Here is a 12,500-nt window from a genome sequence, read left to right as displayed (position 1 = left end):
GTGCTAAGTCACGGTTGGACAGGATATGCCTGAGAGTTTTTTTGTTTTTTTTCCGCACGTCTGCATTTATCATCATTATCTACTCTTCATTGAACAAGATTCTCTGGGGAAGGCATTACATTGTAGGCTGATTTTATTAGGAACAAAGTTCTTGCTCGCTTCTAAGCCCAGATCACAAAAGATAGTGTTTTCCGGTTTTGTTATCTTTTCACATATAGCCTTATTGAGTGGAATAGTGATTATGTTTGGTCCTGGATATGACCTTAAACTATATCCAAAGGTGAGACCCCTCCTTGCGGGCTTTGGGGAGTATGGAGCCACCCTTTAATTGCTATTGCTCCCAGGTCCACTCTGACCCAGAGTGGTAGTACCTGTTAGGACTCCCAACTATAGGTTAAATAGAAACAGACTTGAAAAAAAGAAAATATATATATATATTCTATTGAAAATTTTTTAATTTTTATTTATTGCGGATTATTATCCTCATCTTTTTCTAATGTTGTTTCACAACGTTTCGGCAAACTATTCCTCTGGTCTTCATCAGGTGGTATCAACTGCGCCACGGGCCCCAAGACGTTGAATCTCTACGGTTCCAGGTGAGAATTGTCTGAAGATATCGGTTTTAATCCTACCCAAAGCCGGTCAGAGGCTTACTTGGCCAAAATGTGGTGAGACGACAACAACTACGGAAGGCAGCGAATGCAGTCAGGAGATTCAGAGTTCCTATCCGTCTTGGTTACCACCTGATGAAGGCCAGAGGAATAGTTGGCCGAAATTTTGTGAAACAACATTAGAAAAAAATGCAATAAATAAAAATTAATAAATAATACTCATCTCAATGAATTCCAATTAATAAAATAATAAAAAAATTTTCTTCAAAATCACTGGATTCGGCATTAAATGACCTGAAAAGGGTTGATATGCCGTAAAACAAAAACAACCAAACAACCAAGTGATTATTTTACCATCTTTAGCACTTGGTCATTTTTCTTTATCTAAAATAATCATTCTGTTTTATTTATATGTTTTATTTATATGATTTATTTATATGGTTTATATATATGATTTATTTATATGATTTATATATATGATTTATTTATATGATTTATATATATGATTTATATATATGATTTATATATATGATTTATTTATATGATTTATATATATGATTTATATATATGATTTATTTATATGATTTATTTATATGATTTATATATATGATTTATTTATATGATTTATATATATGATTTATATATATAATTTATTTATATGATTTATATATATGATTTATATATATGATTTATATATATGATTTATTTATGATTTATTTATATGATTTATTTATATGATTTATTTATATGATTTATTTATATGGTTTATATATATGATTTATATATATGATTTATTTATATGATTTATATATATGATTTATGATTTATTTATGATTTATTTATATGATTTATTTTTATAATTTATATATATGATTTATTTATATGATTTATTTATATGATTTATTCATATGATTTATATATATAATTTATATATATGATTTATTTATGATTTATTTATGATTTATTTCTGATTTATTTATATGATTTATTTATATGATTTATTTATATGATTTATTTATATGATTTATTTATATGATTTATATATATGATTTATATATATGATTTATATATATGATTTATATATATGATTTATTTATATGATTTATATATATGATTTATTTATATGATTTATATATATGATTTATTTATATGATTTATTTATATGATTTATATATATGATTTATTTATATGATTTATATATATGATTTATTTATATGATTTATATATCATCCAGTGAAAAGAAAACAAACTTTTTTTTTTAACTCCTATTTACAAAAAATAAATCCGTATTATTTGGATTCATCGGATTACTGTTCTCATCTTGAGTGTCATTTTCACAACGTTTCGGTCAATGTAATCTCCGAACTTCTTCAGGTCTATCTTGTCGAACTTGTGAATTTGGATGGGATTTTGAACGGAACCTTTATTTACTTCATAGGTTAGCATGCTCTTGTTCTGTCAGCCATGAATGGATGGAGGTGCTAAGTAATTCGCAATTGTATATTTTATTAAAAAAAGAAAAATGATTGCGAATTACTTTGGACTTCTATACATTCATGGCTGACGGAACAAGAACATGCTACCACAGTGAAGTAAATAAAGGGTTTCATTCAAAATTCTGTCCAAATTCTTGAGTCAGCAGAAACATTCCCAAGTTCGACAAGATACACCTGAAGAATGTTGGAGGTTATATCGACCAAAACGTTATGAAAATGACACTCGAGATGAGAACAGTAGACAGATGAATCCAAATAATACGAATAACCAATCCTCATCTCAAAAATTCAGAAACAAAAAAATAGTTTATCTATTATTAAAGTCCATCTACTAGATTACCTTTCGTTTTTTTGTTTTGTTTTGTTTTTTCTTTTTTTAGAAAACAAGTCAGTAATTTTCATGAATTACTTGATGAAATTCAATTTTTATGGCTTAAAATGTCTCTACTATTTCTCATCTATTAAAATATTGAAAGTTTTTTTTTTTTTTTTTTTTTTGCATGGGGGGGGGGTAATTTTATGAAGATTGAGACATTACCTTTATTCGGATTTTTTTTTGGGGGGGGGTATAGATAATGAGTAAGAGAAATTATTGACAGTGGTTGTAGCTAGATGAGTGTTTGTTGTAAATGTTTTAGGGATGAGTGGGTATGAGCGAGACAGAAATTGAAGCTCATTTGGACACCTGCCATGAAAATAATGACAGACCAGATATAGACTCACGATGCCTATTCCGTGAGGAGGTTGTATGAAGGAAAAGAGGACATCACTCACTAGATTTCGAAGCCGGTTTTGTATACTGCCAAGGCAGGGAAAGGTGCTCTGAACAGTTCCTCTCCAGATATAGCAACATATGATATTGTATCTGGGCAGTAGCTTCTAGAAAACCCTTTTCCTGCCTTGACAGAGTTCAAAATAGACTTTGTAGCCTCTAAGGGGAGATGCCCTTTTCCTTTCCCTGCAACCTCTTTCTCACAGAAGAGAAGTTGCAAGCCTGTCTCTGCGTTATTGTTATTTTCATGGCAAGTGCTCGTCTGAACTCCAATCTATGGTCCCCCTCACCAAACTTTCATGAAAAACACTCGTCTGGGTGAAACCACTGTCAATAATTTCCCCCACTCTTTATCTGTGCCTAAACCTAAACGTAGATTCCATAAACAAAGCTTCTTTCTTAGAACTGCACACCTGTGGAACTCTCTTCCGTTGGCCTGTTTTCCAGCTGACTACAATTTGGTTGTCTTCAAGTCCAACGTAAACAAATTCTTGATGAACCATCCTCTTAAGTAATTCAATTAACCAAATTTCCACGACTAACGATTACTACGATATTATCCCATTAACTACTATTGACTCAGTAGCCCTTATCCTCGAGTGGCCTCCGGGCCTTGATAAATGGTGATTCCTATGTTAAAAAACAAACAAAAAAAACAACAGTACTCCATTCTTAGGATGTATTCGGCTCTTATATATGTAGAGGATTGTGCCAGGAGTGAGATACTTTCTGGAGTGAAAGAATAATCCAACTATTTTGATCGAGTAAGTTCAGGGAATTTCTGACGTTATTAACCAACAGAGAGTTCTGGCATGTGTACATTATGTAATGTATAAAACTGAAATCTGATCAGCAAGTGTTGAGGACAGATGTTGCATGGAGAGAAATAATATGAGAATGCGTAATGTGTGTCTTAAAGACCAGCTTAGTTCTGTGAGCTCAGGAATATTGTATATTTGTTCATGTGACAAAACAGGGATTGGACCTAGTAATTCACTCCTGTTCAGCAGTTTATTTGTTCACACTTTTCTCTATAATCACACCTTGTTTTTTTTTGTTTTTTTTTTGTTTTTTTTTTAAATTTTGCACAAACATTAGTCATGGTGAAAGTAAATTTTTGCCACAACGGATTTTCCAGAATAATTTCAGTTGCCCTTCCTTCAAATCATTTGTCTGTTCGTTTGGTTGTACTTTTCTTGATAACCATACCTTGGGTTTTTTTGTTTTTAATTTTGCACAAACATTGGTAATGGTGAAAGTAAATTTTTCACTCGTGGAGGAGGACCCGCATGCTTGTTCTTGTTGAAAATTGAGCATTCACATTGAATAATATTAATCATCATTAATAAAGTCCTTTATAAAAATTTACCCCATTTAATTTATCTAACCTAGTATATAAAGTAAAGTCTGTCTATGACAATGTCTCCACATAATGAAAATGGATGAGAACTCATATGTGGAAAAAGTATATTTGGATGGCAAAGCTGTTGAGAAGTTTTGTTACTTTAATGATATAATTAAAGCACAGAGTGGAGCAGGTACTTGCGGGATTGCAAGGAGTGGATGGAGTATGTTCAGGGAACTCCTGCCATTACTCTCAATCAAGGAAAGAGTCTATCAGGCATGTGAAAGTAGTATAATAATGTATGGAAGTGAAACCTGGCCAGTGAGAATTGAGGACAAACTTTGCATGGAGAGAAATGATATGAGAATGATTTGTACATTTTTATATCTTTGTTGTTGAGGAGTCTATCAGGCATGCGTATACAGTGTGATGCATGTATGGAAGTGGAACCTGGCCATGAAGCTTGAGGACATACGTTGCATGGAGAGATTATATGATGAATATATAAAGCAAGTCATAAAGACAGACTTAGTTTTGATGACCTCAGAAGAAGATTAAATTTGAAGAATATAGATAGATGTATGCAAAACAGGAGACTTTGATGGTATGGTCACGTCGAAAGAATGGATGAGAGTTCATTGGTTAGCACAGGTAATTGGCATGGATAGGTCAAAGAAAACATGGAAGAATGTGATAAGGATGGACTTGAGAAAAATAAGAATAAATAAAGACCTGGTCAGAAATAGCTTAGTTTTGAAATCGATATTTAAAAGCTGTCCAACACATGTAAAACGTACGTTAAATCGAATATAATGATTATGATGATGATGATGAAAACCTTTGCTGCTTATCTATATTTGGTAGTAGACGCTACAATATTAATGTGAAACACCCTAATGCAAAATTAATGGTAGCAGAGTGCGGATGCAAGCATGCAGATGTATGCAAAATGCAAAAGGGAAGACAGTAAAAAAGGAGAGCATGTTAGAGGAGACAATCACGTAGGTGATGTCATGGCCATAATGAGAAGTCATGCGTGGCAGGAGAATGAGGAAATGTCGTTGTTACAAAAAAAAAAAAAAGGAGTCGAGTTATTCTTTGTCTTGATCACCTTTGCAAACATAGACTGCTACAATGTGTAAGTCCCATGTGTAATGTTACATAATGACACCATTGGCTTCCTCATAAAAGTTTACTCTGTAAAAATAGATCTATCTTGTTAGAGTTTTGCTTTCAATTGCGTCGCATAACAGACAGATGAACAAAAAAGACATTGCATTATTAGTATAAGATTTCTCCTTCTTTTCGCAAGCATGTGGTTTAAGAATTTGTCCTGTATAATTTTCTTACGGTGTTTTCATTTTCTTTGAGTTGACGTATTTTGACAGCTGATCAAAGCTTGTGATGCAAAAGAATCTGTCTTGAGGATATATCAGAAAGTTGGCTTTTCCTTTCTTTCTTTTTTTTTTCTCTCCCCCCCCCCCTCCTCCCGGTACAATTTTAGCTTTTGCTGATATATTGGGGGGGGGGGGTTCTTGAAATTCTTGAAACTGTTTTTGCAGATGTCAGTTTTGTAAGCTGTTCCAAACATGTAGTTCAGCAGGTTCTTCCATGCTTCCGGGACATCCATTTTGGACATTCTGGAGCAAATGGTATTTAAACATAAACGTGATTTCTTTTGCCACCATTAAAGTTCTTAACCTCCCCCCTTCTGCCTCAAAGTTAATAAATAAAAAAATATATATATATATGGATTATATTTATATATATTATATTGTACTGTATTGTATTTTATATATATATATATATATATATATATATATATATATAATTATAAATGATTACTGGGAGGGGGAGTTTTGTCCGGTCATAAAATATGCTTAAATATAATATTTTAATCTATCCAGATTTCGTATTTGGGTGCCATCAGCTAGAATCAAAAGCAAAGCTGTAGCATTCGAAGCTGGTGACGTTACCACTGTACCAACGTGACACGCATGCGAACTGATTAAAAATAAACTAAGACGAATCCACAAAATGTATAACGATTTTTTTCAATTTTGACCCATTTTTAACCCCTTAAAAACTATTTTAACCGGCTAAAGACCGGTTAAAGAATGGTTCATCAAAAATCCAATCATTTGAGGTCCCTAGTGCTGCTCTGTGACTTTTAGCTTGAGAAGAGATAGTTTGAAAATATGGAGACGGACAGACAGACAGACATATAGCCTTTTATATATTAGAATTTTAATTTTTTTTAATACCTACAGACACTAGTGTTTCATCCTTCCGGAATCATCAGTGCAGGAAGTTTTGATTGCTGCTGGTCATGGGATTCAAATCCTGCAACAAAGCCACCTCTGTCTCCATTAGCAAGAAATAAACCATATGGCTACCGTCAACCATAATGTTATTCAATGTTCTGATTTGTGTTTGTGCTAGATATCAATTAACTGCAAAGATAAGATATTAGCTATAATATAAATCTCACCTGTCTGTTTAAATGTATGTATGTATGTTTGTATGTCTCGCAAAAACTTGACAGAGGCGATGGATTTTCACAAGATCTGTATCATTTTGAAGCTGGATCCTTTTGAACAGCAAATATCGAAAAATTGGCCAAAAACATTAATTCCTTCAACCTCAACTGGGAACATTTCTACAGGTAGGGGTAATTTTTTGTCGGTAATATTTTCGAAAGTCACTACTTCTTTTCTGTTGCCTAGCCTTAATTTAAACCTACGTCACTTCCAGTTTGGCGATGGCCGCAACAGCTAATGTGTTACTTTTTTTTTTTTTTTTTTTTCCACTTTCTTTTCCTCCTTTGCAGTACGGGTTCAAGCCTGCCTTCCTACTACCACCTTTTTTTTTTTTTTTGCTTAACACAACGCCGGGCACCCATGCTAGTTTATACTAAAACCCTGTAATAAGATCAAACACAACATAATGATAGAATTTCAGGCATTTATTAGAATAGCCAACAAAGAAAAAGGAGTGAAAAACAAATATACAACAAATAAATGTTACCAAAGGCAAGCTAAGTTACTCTTCTACACACTTGGGTAAGTTTTTGTGTTTTCACTTATTTTAAAGTGTTTTTTTTTAACTTAAAAGTAAATGTAGTGCAAAGTCTGTCGAGTTAGAACAAAAAAAAAATGATGTCATTACAGTCAGTTTGGAGCCTTGATAATCACTCAAAAATAGAAAATTAAACAAAATATTACTAGAAAAAACTAATGTTACTAATTGTGTAAAAATGTAATGTTCTGATCAAGCCAACACCTAAAATAGAAATAAGAAAAGTACTCTTAGCATGCACGTTACCTATTAATTTGAAATATTTACAAAAAAGAAAGTGCGTCAATCTTATACAGAACCAAAACAAAAGAGGAAGTAAAAGTCAGCCGAACCTTTGTCTGAGAGAAGTCCTAGAAAACATTAACGTGTGGGTATGAATAACAATGAATTTATCATGTGTATATACGAAAAAAAACGGTAGCATGTATTCCGTCCATTTTGGCCTGACGATTCCCTACAAGGATGAAACACTAACTATATAGCTTTACTTATATATTGAGCACTGTTGAAGTAAATACTGAAAATTTACAGATAAAGTATTATGTCGCCTTATCATATTTTGTATACATACATGAAATAATATATTTAAAATAGAAATGGAAATAAAAATTGATACAATTTTAAAATGAAAAATATTTTTTTATGGTAAGATTTCTTATATCTAAAATTTCTTTTCGGGATCAATTTGAAAAAAAAAAGTTTATTATCAATTTTTTATTGTTGACATTAATCCCAGGGAGATGAAGACTTCCACTAATGTAGAAAATGTTCAGTAATGTATAAGTCACATCTGGGCAATGTGTTGTACTTGGTGTGTTTGAATAAAGGTCTTCACTTTTACCTTGCTGGACATTTTCTATCTCAGCAGGAGATAATTCTAACAAAATGAGGGAGTGAAGAAAAAAATGTTTATCTCCAAAGCTGTTTTTAGATATTGAAAGTCATATATATATTTGAAAAGGAAGAAGACAAAGAAAAGAAGGGAAGAATAAAAAGTATTTATCAAAATAGAGAGAGAGGAAAAAAATGAGGAAAACAGAGAGGAAAAGAAAACAAAGAGAAGAAAAAAGAAAGAAAAAAGAAAGAAAAAAGCAAGCGAAACAATACAAATAATAATAATAAAATACATAATGATAAGAAATGAATAAAAAATAAAAATCCATAAAATAATAAAAAAATAAAAAATATGTATAATAAAAAAAATCATCTATAAATATAAAAGCGAAAATGTATGTGTGTATGTGTGTTCGCTTTTTCTGTATGTCTACAAAAGGCTTTTTTTTTCAGAGAAGCGGTCAGTCTGTTCACAACTTTTTAAAACTTTTTATATCACATATAAATCGTAATATCTCAGAGTTAACAACGGAGCTCTCCTGTCTATTTAATTTGCTCGACTTCGGGAAGATAAATATTCAACATTAGTCACTCGCCGCATGTGGATTAATCTTTTTCCTATAATAAAAGCGACACTAATTCTGGCGGTATTTTCCGTCTATCGGCGGAAATGTCCGAAAGCAATCAGCTTTGATCAATGTGGAAATATTTTCCATATATCAAACAAATGCTATTCAATTTTAAACTATTTGGGCAAGGGAGCTGTTTCCCCCTACTCCCAACGTCTTGGGGGGAAAAAAAAAAAAGCATTCCTGCACTAAATGAAATGCTACCCCGCAGTAAAAAGTTGACCTCATTAAGTCATTAAAACGTGCACCTGCCAAATCCAAGTAATTAAATAAATTCAAACGTGTTTCCGTTAGCGTCTTGCGGTTGCCCAATGGTTAAAACCGTCGCCCTCTTTTTTTCACATTTTAATTTCCAACTTTGCCTCAAGGGTTCGGGTTCGATCCTCATACTTACCTCCAAAACATTTTTTTTTATTTTAATCCCCCTCCCCCCAAGTTTCCACATACACCTCCAAACACCCGGGCAACGCCGGGTACCCCTCACTAGTTACTAATAAAATTCAAAATAGTACTAATAATAGTAAAACATATTAAAATCATAAAACTAGAAAACTAAAATTAGATTTAAAATTTTACGTGATAAAACCCTTTAAGCTCGCATATCGATATGAAATAAAACAAAATGAACGACAAAATGCGAATATGTCTTAATATGATAATCTGCTTCACTTTTATATAAACAACATGGCTAGAAGAGGTCTCTAGTTACTTGTAACTGGCTGACCAAAACATACTCATGAATGTATAGCGACATATAGATGCTTATAAAAATAAAAAGTTTTATATATATATATATATATAGTCATCCACATACAGTACTGTTTGGCTGTATCACAGCTTATCAGTGCGGCTAGACAGGCAACTACCTTAAGCCAGGATCGAAACCCGACCGCCCAAATGGCAATGAAGGCTTCTTACCATTACACTATTCAACTGGTGCTGTGTGGGTAGTGAATTAACAATGTTTTGACATCGTCCAAATGCCTAAGCTCGATTTGTTTACACAAAGAGCGTCGCTTAGTACGCTCATGGAAGTTTGTATATCACTTCCCAATATGCTCAACCCAAGATAGGGAGCATTATAGTCATCCACTTACAGTACTGTTTTGCTGTATCACAGCTCATCAGTGCGGCTAGATAGGCAATTACCTCAAGCCAGGATCGAAACCCGACCACCCAAATGGCAGTCAAGGCTTCTTACCATTACGCTATTGATATATAATTCATATTCCTGTCTATTCACAATTTTATTAATATATACAAAAGGTTCATTACTTTCCTAATTAATTCTCAGACTGAAAACTTACTTGCATAAACTTGATTTCATTTATTGCTATATATATATATATAGTATGATTCTTGCAAAATATACGCTCAAGAGGTAACCTCATTTGCATATTACATTAAGGAAAACCGATTTTACTAAATAGCTGTATGTTAGTTACCATTTATAGCAATTCTTTTGAGTGTTCTGTTTAAGATTGTTATTTAAAGTTGATTTATATTGATAATATATTTAATTTAATTTATTTTTAATTATTATTATCAACATTGATTTTTTTTTTTTTTTAGAAACTGGTTTCAATTATTTCTCCTGGGCGCCACCTGTTGTATATTATTATTATTATTATTATTGAAACTCTGATCCTTACTCTTTGATCGTTCCGGGAGCTACTCTTTTTATATATAAAAATGATGAAATATTTTTCAAAAATTTTATTTTCGTTTGGAAAAAATAACTAAAAAAACAAAACTCTTCACTAAATAAAATAATTTGGCGAACCTGTACGAGACTGCCCACCCCTAAAAATGCGTGTCTTTCACTTTTTTTATTTTTTCCGACGATTATCATAGATTACAGACTTAAGTATGATATTAGCAGACAAAAATGTGAAAAAAATAAATTTAATGACTTTTAAGAAAAGAGTTCACTTTCTAGTGTGTGTGTGTATATATATATATATATATATATATATATATATATATATGTGTAGTATATGTATGTAGTAATTTATAAAATATATATGGCGATTAAGCTACACTGAATATTTGACGTTTCATCCATTCTAGGACTCCTCAGGCTTATAAATTACTAACTAGCTCTACGTACGTATTGAGCACTTTTGAAGTAAATGCTTAAAGTTTATGCATAAATCTATACTTTCGTATATTAATTTTATGTGAGTAAATTAAGTAGTTATATATATGTATATATATATATACTAGCAGGCCACCCAGCATTGTGTTCAGTCATAAAATACACTTAAATATGATACTTTAATTTATGCAGATTTTGTATCTATTATTATATTGTACCCAATATATACTAGTGATTTCAAAATTTAAAAAAAGGTCACTTGGAAGCCATCGGCTAGAAACAAAGCCAAAACTTTTAGCTCTCTAGCAGTATTCACTACCATTTGAGCTAACAAAACTTTACAAATTAACTTGTATAAATGTATATTTGCGCACAACCAATCCAACTTTTTAAGTAAGTGCCACCCAAATCCAAAAATCAGAGCAAGCCAACATCATTGGAAGTAACAATCACCACAGGTGTTATATCAGACCATTCCATTTCCTACATGTCTGCCATTTTGAAGGCCGAAGAAAACACACACACACACACATATATATAGATGTTGTTTGTTTTGGTTTTAGCGATATGTTTTGAATGAATTCAATTATTTATGAAAGTGCATTTTTACCTAAATGCGAGTGGGGAATAATTTTCCCTTTAACCAATTTGGAATTTGGTACCCCCACGTGGAGCGTTATATATATTATTTTTAATACGTTGAGCCTGGCCAGTACCAGATGGGTGACCATTTCAGAAGGCTATGCGCTGTATGTACCTTCTGGGAAGGTTGAGCGTGGGTCCAGCACCTTCACCCTGTAAAAAGAACTCCTAGCTACAAAAGTATCTGCAAAGTTGTAGATGGCTTATGCCCCTCCAGGGACTCAAAGGCTATGGATGGATGGATATATATATATATATATATATATATATATATATATTTCAGTGGAAATATATTTTTTTCCTTATAATATATACCAATCCTTATTTAAGAAGCTCAATGTAATTACAGAGCAATATAGTGAATAAATGACAAAAGACTATATTCCAAAGTTCATGATGTTGACCATCTTATAATTTATTCCTTTAATTAAGTTGACATTTACAATTCTTGACAGCATCTGTTTCGTAGCGCAATGGAAACATATTATAAGGTATTTACAGCTTTTCTTCCAAATTTCGGATTTTTATCATATTAAAACGCACTTTATTTCCTTTTGATTGATTGATTGTTACTACTTCTTCTGATGATTTAAGGGCAAAATAGATTCACTAATTGATATAATAATTAAGTGATTGATTTTGCGCTGCAAAACAGATACTGTCAAGAATGTCAACTGAATTAAAGGAATAAATTATAAGATGGTCAACATCATGAACTTTGGAATATAGTATTTTGTAATTTATTCACTATATATATATATATATATTAAGTAATGTGATTTATAATTTAAAAATTAAAAAAAAATTTTTTTTAATTTAAAAATCAAATTTTAATTAAATTAAAAATCATTATATATATATATATATAATGTAATATGCTTAGTAATATTTTGGGGGAAAAGAATTCCAGCAGAGTGCACTATTATAAGAAAAAACAGATGAAATAGATCGGCTGAAGAGAGCTGGATATTGGGAACTAAAACGGTTCCCTATTA

At 31.7% G+C, this 12,500-nt stretch overlaps 1 protein-coding gene across 1 annotated transcript in view; it reads left to right on the top strand.

Moving 5' to 3' along the window:
• LOC145252771 (THO complex subunit 7 homolog) overlaps window positions 1-12,500 on the top strand; it is a 285,927-nt gene that overhangs the window by 75,111 nt on the left and 198,316 nt on the right. The window lies entirely within an intron of this gene.

This window comes from Euprymna scolopes, chromosome 29, assembly GCF_053919585.1.
Source record: "Euprymna scolopes isolate OS-2025 chromosome 29, ASM5391958v1, whole genome shotgun sequence".
NCBI classification, from domain to species: Eukaryota; Metazoa; Mollusca; class Cephalopoda; order Sepiida; family Sepiolidae; genus Euprymna; species Euprymna scolopes.
The sequence above is the reverse complement of the archived record's forward strand: the minus strand, read 5'-3'. Positions and strand labels throughout refer to the sequence as shown.